This window comes from Pan paniscus, chromosome 6 (assembly GCF_029289425.2).
Source record: "Pan paniscus chromosome 6, NHGRI_mPanPan1-v2.0_pri, whole genome shotgun sequence".
NCBI classification, from domain to species: domain Eukaryota; kingdom Metazoa; phylum Chordata; class Mammalia; order Primates; family Hominidae; genus Pan; species Pan paniscus.
In genome coordinates this window covers 154,264,664-154,276,017 of record NC_073255.2, presented here as the reverse complement: position 1 = coordinate 154,276,017, position 11,354 = coordinate 154,264,664, and the positions used below count along the sequence as shown (strand labels likewise).

The 11,354-nt window shown below is 36.6% G+C and overlaps 1 pseudogene; it reads left to right on the top strand.

Moving 5' to 3' along the window:
• The first annotated feature begins 2,412 nt into the window (after nucleotides 1-2,412).
• Nucleotides 2,413-6,707, top strand: LOC100970261 (ankyrin repeat domain-containing protein 49-like; annotated as a pseudogene).
• Nucleotides 6,708-11,354: the final 4,647 nt, after the last annotated feature.

Sequence of the window (11,354 nt, the reverse complement as noted above, 5' to 3'; positions counted from 1 at the left end):
GTTGGCATGATTTCCCATTACGTAAATCATACTGTTCACCTCCAAATAGACTGTGTTTGTTTAAATGTTCAACAATTATACCATTCATTACAAATTCTATCCACTTCCCTGGCCTTGAAGTAAAAATGGGCAATCTGTAACCAACAAGGACCTCCACTGGAATGCCTTGTGTGGATTGATTACACAGAAGTTATTTGTAATGATAAGATGTACATTTCAGTCAGCCAATGGTAGAATATTAATGTGTGCTTGGAAAAATAAAGTTATTTGTGAATATCATCTTGCTAAATAATTTTATTTCTTAATCTTCTTTTGTGTTTCCAATTTCTACCCAGACATTTTATAGTACATTCTTATTACTGTAGAGTATATATTTTTAATCCTGGATGTACATGTAATTTGTTTCACAAAAACTCCATATTACTTTCAGTACTTAAAGAGCTCCTGAAAAGCTAGAGGTAAAACCCGTAATACTCTGGAATAAAGAAAATACATGCTCTTTCGTGGAACCTAGTATTCTGTTATCAAAAAGTATTCAAATTTTCTAATTTTGCAATTTTTACTATCAGAAAAAAATGTGAAGCATTAAACTTATTTCTATTCAAAGGCATACAATCTAAAATTTCCACTAGAAATCCTTGGGCCAGAAGTTCACAAGACTGATTACAAATATTTATCTATGTTCAACTTTAGAATACTGTCCATGAAAGAACAGAGTGTAAGAACAACCAAACCCAATCACAAGACGCATTCATCATACAGATTTACTGTATTGTACTATCCATTTATGTGAGCGATTGAGGCACTTCATAGTAAGGAAAGAAATAACTGAGTAAATCCTCTTGGTCTTATAAAAAAAAAAAGAGGACAGTGTACTGTGGTAGTTAAAAAATTGGATCATGGGTCTGGTTTAAGTCAGGTTTCCTGGGAAAGCATGAGATGAGTTTTCTTGTCCAAGTGATTTACTGGGCTGTACTCTCAAAAGAAGAAAAGTGAAGGAAGTAGGATAGGTCAGGAGAGGCAAGAATGTGGCTCAGTTAGAGACTAGCTTCAGTTTGATCCCACAGGAATGCTCTGGAGCACAAATTGCGCCACAGAATTAGCCCTACCTTGAAGCAAGTGGCTAGCCCTTTGTAACTGTCTATCATTGAGTCATTGGTCAGGATCTGCTGGTAGGAATTGGAAGAAACATAGTCTCTCAGAAGAGAGTAACTCTCTGAATTATCAGCCCACAGTCATATGAGCTGGAGGATGAAATGGACAGCAGGGTAAGGTAGATATAGCCACACATCATCTTCTACAGAGTTTCATTGTTCTGGCTTTTAATCACCACATAGCTATTACCTATGTGACACCTGGCAAGTATTTAAGTTCTCTGCTCTTGGGTTCCTTATCTATAAAACTGAGGAGAATAACCCTTGTTTCTCAAGGTTATTTCAAGGATAAAAAGAAAATAATGCATATACAGCACTAAGGCTGGTGCTGATAAATGTGCTCAGTAAATAGATGCTTTAAAAAATGCTAAATGGCTAGAAGGCAAGAATGATTTAATGAATGATATGGTTTCTTTCAATAAGACATTGTCCTTGGCAAAACTCCACAAGTAAGGAAATATTTTTGGGTCCCCTTCCAGCAGAGCATGACACAATAAAGACATTGTTGCCTATTTTTACAGATGTCTGTGCAATTGCCTAGTCTCCAGCAACTCAGTGGTGGTACTTAGCGAAAAAGCCCAAGTGGTGGGGTGAGTATGTGATTCTCATGAGAGCAGCAGCCATGCCAAGAAGATATGGAAGAACTTGCAGAAGTCATATCACTTAGCATAAGGGAACTAGAAGGGAAAGAAAGAGAAAAATGGTTGAACCCTTGCAGTAGCTGACCAAACTTGTTTGTGAGGATATGAGACACTTGGTGGTGGTGGTTGGGCAGGCAGTAGAGGGTTAATACACAAGACTCAGATCCTATAACAGTAAAGAGGGTTGATGGTGAGCTAAAGGAGAATAGCAATAGGTACCTAAGGACCACGGCTTTGTCATTTTTATTCATGTGATGTATATTAGACTAGGTTAAAGATACAAGTACAGGTCCAGGGGTGACATCTGTGATTGGCATTAACTTGGGCCAGCTTGCCTAGAGCACTATTCTAGGGTATTAAAATATAACAGGGAATAAAACACAAATGCCTGCTACATGAGCTTATACTTAGCAGAAAATAAACATAATATATAAGCAAATAATACACTGTAATATGTTAGAAGGTGGTAACCACTATGAATTTTGAAAGTATGTAGAGTAGGGTAAGGTGTGCTGGAGAGTGAAGGTGGTAACCACTATGAATTTTGAAAGTATATAGAGTAGGGTAAGGCATGCCAGAGGGTAAAGGAGCACTTTGCTGTATTAAATAGGATAGGCATGATAGACCTTACTGAGAAGGTAAGAGTTAAGCAGACACATAGAGAAGGTAAACCAATTAGTCTAGTGAAGATCACCGGGAGAGCATTTCAGACAGAAGGAACAGCTACACCAAAGGACTTAAAATAGGAGAGAATCTAGCATGTTTAAGGAAAAGAGAAAGAGGAGTGAGCAAGGTGGAGAGTGGTATGAAATGAGGTCACAAGGGTAACAAGAAGAAGAGGAATGAATGAAATAGGGGGATTAAAAGTAGAGGAATGCTTTGCATGGTTGTTGCTGACCCTCCTTTTGCAGCCTGGCTCCTGCTCTCCATACCTGCCAGATTGGAAGAAGCCACCACTGTTCACTTCTTGAGTGTCATCTATTGTCTGCAATTACCTTTTGTTGTGCCTTTCCTGGAACAAACTTAGCACTCTCTCCCCCATCTCCTACAGCTAACTCCTGCTTAACTTTGGGATATTCTTAGGATTTTCCTACAACTAAGATATTTTTCTTCTTCGCCTTTTCACCTCACCCCTTTCTACCTCACCTTCACCACCATGACCACCACCACCCTCGCACCCTCCCCGATCCAAGAGCCTTTTTTTTTTTAAGAGACAGGATCTAGCTCTGTCACTCAGGCTGGAGTGCAGTGGCACAATCATAGCTTAATGTAACCTCGAACTCCAGAGCTAAAGTGATCCTTCTGCCTCAGCCTCCCAGTGGGCTGAGATTACAGACGTGAGCCACTGCATCCAGCCCCAAGAGTCTTCTTCTGTTGTATGCATTCCCATGCTACTGAGTGGATCCTGCCATCCGACTCTTAAGGCCATTCCCATTAAAATGTAATTAAGCTTAACAAGGCTTGTATGTTTCTTATAGGTTATCTTCGACCAGCACATAACAACTCAGCTTTGTTATCTAAAAAAACAGAGAATTTTATGGAATGACTATATTCTGAAAGACAATGTTTAAAGCATAGTAAAGACATTTACAACACAATATTCCTTCTTTGTCTTTCTCAAAGCCTAGTTTGGTGTCAAGAAATATTTGTTGAACAATTGTGGAACAAAAGAGACCTGGTTGCAAATCCAAGCCAAACATAGTGATTCTTGGCAAGGTAATCAAACTTCCTGAACCTGTTAGGCTGCAAAATCAGCCTAACACATAATTCTCAGGGTGATTTTCAGACTTAAATAAAATAGCATGAAAAGGCCCCACATTTTATAGGTGCTTAATGATCATTCCATTTCCATCTTAAATATGCTTTCCTCTTCGTGTTGCTGCTTTCAGTTTACCTTGCTCACAATACTCAGCAAGAACCTATGAAGCTTCAGAAAATCTATTCTTTAGCTCATTACAGTTTAATAAATCACATAAGTCTGTTCAACTTGGCTACAAGAACATAAGAAAAGGGTTGGCCATAAAGTCAAGTCAGAGCAAGGAGATAGCTGTTCCTCTTTCCCAAAATATAATAAATACCACTCAATTATCCCCTTTTTGAAGATGTTTGTTATCCATATAACAAATTATGAGAGACATGTTTCTAAAATTTTTCTTGGATGTCAAAAACACCCTATCTATATTACTGTTTTATTTTCACGTGACAATTCCAAACATGGTTTTAAACCAAATACATGCAGGTTATAATTAGCTTAAATTACTGTGTACATATAAATAAACATAAACTATTCTAAATAAAAATGATATGTGCCAGAGGTTTCATTTTCTTCAGGTTCATAAAAACTGTTTTAAGAGCATTCTATAGCAGCAATAACTGCATAAATCTATTTTCTAGAGTTAAGCTGACATTTTCTACAACCTTGAAACACTGAAAAATGAAAGCTATTTTGACATGGTAGTAAACAATCAAGTCTACTAAAGACAAATAATCATCACATTTTGTTTATTTATAAAACATTGTAGAAATGTTAAAATTGGTGCCTCACTTCCTGGTAGACCCTCGCCATCTAACAACTCCTGGGTCTGTAGAGGCAAGTGACCTCAGCCCAAGCCAAGCCCTGCAGGTCAGACTCCATCATGGGTCCCAGAATGGGTGGAAGTGGCTTCTCCAATCTTGGCTGTTAGGAAGGCTGCAGGCAGAACTTCTAGGCCTATGAGTGACCAGCTAGTGGCACAAGGCTGGAACTGGATGCCCTTTTCCCTTGCTCCTGCTCACCAGACCCTGTAGTTTACAGGTTTTTATTACCCACTTCCCCTTGCTGTTGCCCCTGGATCCTTGGGTTCAGAACATCTCTACTGCTTTGTGCTTACAGCAGTAAAATATAGTGCAGTGAAAAATAATGTGGAACCTTTGAATTAGAATATCAGGCCTTTCAGTTCCATTGAAGGGTCCTTGATTTAGGGCAAGTTGTTTTAATCTATCCAAACTTCTGTGCCTTCACCTGTTGATATGGTTTAAGCTCTGTGTCCCCACCCACATATCATCTTGTAGCTCCCATAATTCCCACATATTGTGGAAGGGACCCTGTGGGAGATAACTGAATCATGGGGGTGGGTTTTTCCCATGCTGTTTTCCTGATAGTAATAAGTCTCACAAGATCTGATGGTTTTAAAAAAGGGAATTTCCCTGCATAAGCTCTTTGCCTGCTGCCATCCATGTAAGATGTGACTTGCTCCTCCTTGCCTTCCACCATGAATGTGAGGCCTCCCCAGCCATGTGGAACTGTAAGTCCATTAAACCTCTTTTTCTGCCCTGTCTCAGGTATGTCTTTATCAGCTGCATGAAAATGAACTAATACATCTGTAAAATGGAGTTTATAGCCCCACCTGTAACTGAGTTGTTTGTGATAAATTGACACAGTTCACATCTCTCCCAAAATGGAATATGCCCTTTAAGTTGGGAAAGGCATCCTATTACTGATAGAATATCAGGAATATCATCAAATCTTGATGAATAAAATAAAGTAGATATAACACATCTCTAGAAAGATTACTTATACTATTTATACCCTGGTATTTGAAGTACTTTTTATTTAGAACAGTAGTAAAAATGGATAAAGAAAGTGAATGATGATGGAAAACCAGACCAAGAGAATTCCCTGGACTTTTTTGAATACCTTAATCAAATTGAATTGTTAGAAATACAAGAATACCTTATTCCCACTGGTACTCAAAGTCTCTGAATAGGCAACTCTGATGAAGATGAGGAGCAAGATGAAAAAAACAAAGAGTGCTATGAATTGCAATAAAAAATGTGTGAAAAGATCTAAGTAAATTGCTTATTTGGGCTACTGAAATAAATCCACTTTTTAATAGGAGCACACCATAACCCACCAGACGTCTGTAGAAAAAACTGAAAATCATGAACTGAAGGCATGTTTCTAGCCTTACTATAGTGTGAAGACTACTTTCTGAGAAAGCCAATCATGTGAACACTAGGGACAAAGATGAATATACCCTTCTTCATCGAGCAGTCTACAATGGACACTTAGATATCATCCATGAGGTAACCGCACAAGGGGCAGATGTTCATGCAGTGACTGTGGATAGCTGGATACCCCTGTACAACACCTGTAAGTGTAATAACACCAGAGTGGCTTCTTTCTTCCTTCTACATGTACAGCTACGCATGCCCAAACAAAAGGCCTCTGAACTCCATTGCATCTTTCTTCTGGGAACAAAGATAGCAAAGATACCCTAGAACTCCTCCTGATGAACCCTTACATCAAACCAGGTCTGAAAAACAACTTGGAAGAAACAACATTTGATATCACCAAGAGGACAAGTATCTATTATTATCTCTTTAAAACTGTGGAAAGCTGTACAAATTTTTCACCTCAATCTTAACAGTTCTAGTAATTTTCATAAATTTTTGAGTACCAGTGCCTCCTTTGTGTGAGATGTAAAATATTCCCATTATGCAAAGTCAAGCCTACTTGAGGGTGGAGGGTGAGAGGAGGGTGAGGGTTGAAAACTACCTATCAGGTATGACTACACTCAATTCCTAGGTGACAAAATTATCTGTATATCAAACCCCAGTGACACGCAATTTACCCATATAACAAACCTGCACACATACCCCTGAGCTAAAATAAAAGTTGAAAAATTAAAGGAAAAAAAAAACAGCGTGGATAGAAACAAAAAGCATAAATATAAATATTCAAGAAAAATAAAGTATAGCAAAAATAAATTTTAAAAAATCAATGTTGCCTATTACAATATGAAAAAACAATAAAAAATGACTTAATTTTATTATAAGAAACACAATAGATTAATTTCAACAGAAAAATACTTGACATGAAGCATATCTGTGAGTTTTAATTTCAAAAAATAACAACAAAATGTACATTACTTCCTGCATATAATTTATAATTACTCAGGGTAATGCATTTTATAAAATAGAGCTATAAAAATGTGTCAGAATTTCTAGTAACCAAGGGAACTAGCTTTCATAAAATATGGTATCTCAGAAACCATTGTTAAGACATTAAGAAACATTAAATGTTGAGTTTTAAAGTTGTAAATCTTTGCCTTGATGAGAAAATTTGTAATGTTAACATTTGTTTCAATTCTTCTGCAATTTAATTAACATTTATCCTAAAGTAAAGACATCTATACTGGCAGGTATCTAATGAAGTACAAATGGCCTGGCTCTATGTAAATCTAGGTTTAAGTCCCAGAGCTTTTTGACACAAGCTTGATCTCGTATTCCCAACTATCAAATGCAAATAATCACATTTACCTCTCTCTATTTCTCAAAGGATTTACGAGGAAATCAGAAGTATATAATATGTATGAAAATACTTACAATTGTTTGAAAGGGTGACTTTACAAATTCGAATTAACCATGTGGTTTATTATTATTGGTATAATTGGAATAAGAGCAATAGCACGCATTTATTTAGTTTTATCATTAGGTAATGTATTGCCTATTATAATAAGTGTATCATTCATGAGAATGTAAGGAAGTTATATGGAAGATCACTCACATGAGAAGGCTCAGTGTTAAATCTGTCTGTGGCTTTATTTCTATACTATAGTAGAGTGGCTGAGAAGAGAGCAGATTCTGGAGACAGACAGACCACCTGACTTGATTTCTGGTTCTACATTATTTAGTTGTGTGACCATGGTCAAATTTCTTAACTTCTCACTCTTAGTTTCTCATTTGCAAAATGGTAATAAATAAAAGTACCACTTTGATAGGGTTTTCATAAGAAAGACATGAATTTGTGGCAGTCACTGTTGGCTGCCTAATTCAAACCCCATTCTCAACCTTCTTTTCCTTTCTCCTGTTCCTCTATAAAGGCAGAAAAAAAAATGTCATACCTGATTTCCCAGCCACCCTTGCAACTAGGGGTGCTAAGTAATAGTGCCAGCAGAGGAGACCTAAGCAGAAATCTGTTGGAGCTTCTAGGAAAGCTTTGGCTTTCCTGATAAAAAGAGACAGATGTACCCAGGTCCATCCTTTCCTTCCTTTTTCTTGTCTTTAACACAAACATGCTTCCTGGACCTGGGAGTGACATCTTGCAACCAAGAGGATGAGGCCAAGAGAGCAATGTAGATGCTATGAGAAACCATTGTGCCACTGAACCAATGCCAGTTTCCAGACTCCTTTTAACATGAAAAGCAATGAACCACAGGTTTTTAAGTGACCAATATTAAATACTGTCACTTGTAGCTAAGAGTATTCCTTAACTGAGTTAACATATTTTGTAAAATGCTTGGAATTGTTCTTAGTCATTGTAAATGCTCAATACACTTTAGCTATTAGTATTATTTTCCAGTTAATGACATTTTGATATTACGATTGATATTATACTTGAGATTACAATTGAATTTGAATAAGTGATATATATTTGTCTAATTTATGTATTTTCTTATAATTTCAACATAGAGCTATGTTATTTAAAATTCATTGTATTTTATACACATGATAAATGATTCTCTCTTGTAGTGACTAATCTATCTAAAAGTCCATTTTTTGCTATCTACTTTAATTCAAGAGCCCATTAAATCTGTTGAGTTCTTTTTGGTTTTCATCAATATATTAGAATTTTAAACTGTTCTATAGTGAAGAAAGTTTCGGAAGTGATGTTCTAAAATTTCATTAGTTATCTTTTAATCCATTTTTTAAAACTTATAATTTTGCAATGTTTTTAACACTAAAATGTTCATGCATTTATGTGTTATTGCTCTTCCCCAGCAGTCTATTAGGACTACAGTTTACAAAATTATAATGTTTTATTGGAGTAAAGGTTAGCATAGTCTTAAAACACTCTTCTACCATGCCTATATGCAAGGTAGTAGGGTATACATTAAAAATCTAGGAAGAAAAAAAATAAATGAGATAAAAGTAAATAAGTTCCCTAGTTATTCAAACAATAAACAGACATAAAATCAAAGAAAATTATTCCAGGAAACAAATAATTCAAATTGTGAATCTATATCTCACTCTCTACTTACATTCATTTTAGAGTTTAATTAGCACTCTTTACATTATGAAGTCCAAACTGATATTCTTAATTTCAATATTCGACCTCCTCCCCCACACAGATATTCCCTACTTTTCCACCCACTTTCCCCCAACGAAGTAAATGCAACAATTCACCCAATTGCTCAGGCCTAAAATTTGGATGTCATCCCTGACCCCCCTTTCCCTATCATCCCACTTCCAATCTATCAGTGAATCTTAATTGCTATCTCTACAAAATGTATAAATCCTGAATCTGACATCTAGCCACCTCCACAGATAACTGCTAGAGACCCAGTCTCCTACATCATCCTTTCACAAACATTTTCATCCATGGACTCCATACTAGAATATTTGAAGAAACAAACATGACAAACATTTTCATTTACCACTGCTTCCTAGTAGTATATTAGTTAATGCTTCTTAGCCAAAATCCATCTTCATCATTTCCTGATAAATTTTTTCCTCTTTAAGAATTTGCTTTGTTCTCTGACCTAACCATATTCCTTAAAGAAGAAAATAAATCCAGAAAAGAAGCCAGTCCTGTTTTAACAGCTTCCGTGTTCCTACTAGATTTAGAAAACTGCCCTAGACTTGTTGTCTGATATCTTTCTTCCACAACCTTTTCCAACCTTGGCTATATATTAAAATCACCAGAGGAACCTTGAGAAATATCAACTCCTGGACTCTGCTCTCAAAGATTTTGACATATAGTAACTGGTTTCAACTGGGGCTGGCTAAAATTATCTCCAGGGAATTCTGAGCAACAGACAAGGTTGAGAACCTAGACTATTATAATAGACTCTTAACTGGTGTTCCTGATTCTACACTTGCTCCCATAAATACAGTCTTTTCTCCTTGTAGCTACAGTTACGTTTTAAAACGGTAAAATCAGAGCCATGAAACTTTCTATCACAATAACAATAAAACCTCAAAGAGGCCTTCTCTGAAATTCCTATTTTAATTCTGATTTGCTTCCATTATTCTCTATCTCCTTCACCTGGTTAATTTTTCTTTATAGAATTTATCATTACCTATTATTTAATTATATATTTATTAATTTATCTTGCTAGACTATAAACATTTGGAGGTCAAGGATCTTGCCTTGTCTTCCTCACAACTCTATCCCTGATGCCTAAAAAATACAGTAGCAGCATAGTAACTATTTGTGAAATCAATTAATGCTATATTAAAAAAGCAGTTGCTAATCTTTCCCCTTGACTATTTTGTGCACATGATTTCTAATAATTGAAAAAAAACTGATTTACCATTTTTATGCCTCTAAAATTATCTCCGAAAGAGACAACTAATCTCACTAGATCTCAGTCAAAATTAAGAATTCAGGATCCCAACAGAACTTTTTCAAACTATTGAAAACAAGAATTGTAAAAATATGATAACATTAACTTTAAAACAAATTCCCCGCAAAATCTGCCATCATCATTTGTAATACTAAAACAAACTGTATTAGCTAATCATTGCATATTGTCTGAGTGAAAGCTTGAAGGTTAAAAAAACTCAGGAACTAGGAAGAAGAGCCTAAATCTGAGTAATATTTATTACTGTGATACAGCTGGTTTCTCACCCTCTTTGTTTTACCAGTTTCCTGTCATCAGTGAACCAAGCAGAACACTGAAGTCATTAACCCAGTGTGTAGGTGGCATTCTGACCCACTCCAGGAAATCATCTTGGGGGAATTCCCAAATCTCTTCAGACAAAACCAAATTACTGATTTCTTATCTGGCCAGGAATAAAGCTTGTGACTTACCTGTAAATGAATCATAGCTCATTCTGAGTCTGATTTACTAGTCAGAAGATGAAATCTCCTTTGGAAAGGAATGTTTCCCTCTACAGAGAGTAAAACAAATGGTGGAAATAAGTATTCCCCTAGAGAGAGAGAGTGCTTCTGTGAGCATTATACTTTCCAAGTAACATCTGAGCACCACCATAGGGCCCAATAGTCTGGTGGTAGTTTAGAATGTTCCACATCTATGACCTTGGGCAGTTTATATGATCTTCCTTTTCCTCAGTTTCCTCATCTATAAAATGGAGATAACGATAGTATTTACCTTAAAAAGCTATAGTGAGAATTACACGAATTAGTGAATACAAAGTGTTTAGAAAAGTGTCAAGGCACTTGGAAGTGCTATTTAAGTGTTAGTAATCACTAGCCTGGTGCAGTGGCTTATGCCTATAATCTCACCACTTCAGGAGGCTGAGGCAGGAGGTTCATTTTAGACCAGAAGTTTGAGATCAGCCTGGGCAGTGCAACGAGAATCCATCTCAACAAATTTTAAAATTAGCCTGCATAGTGGCATGCACCTGTAGTCCCAGCTACTCAGGAGGCTGAGGTGGGAGGATTGCTTGAGCTCAGGAGGTCGAGGCTGCAGTGAACAGTGTTCATGCCACTGCATTCCAGCCTGGGCAGCAGAGTGAGACCCTGTCAAAAAACAAACAAAAATTAATAAAAGCATGGACTGCAGAGCCAGCTGTTTCCTGCCCTCACGGATAGATAACATTGGGCAGATAA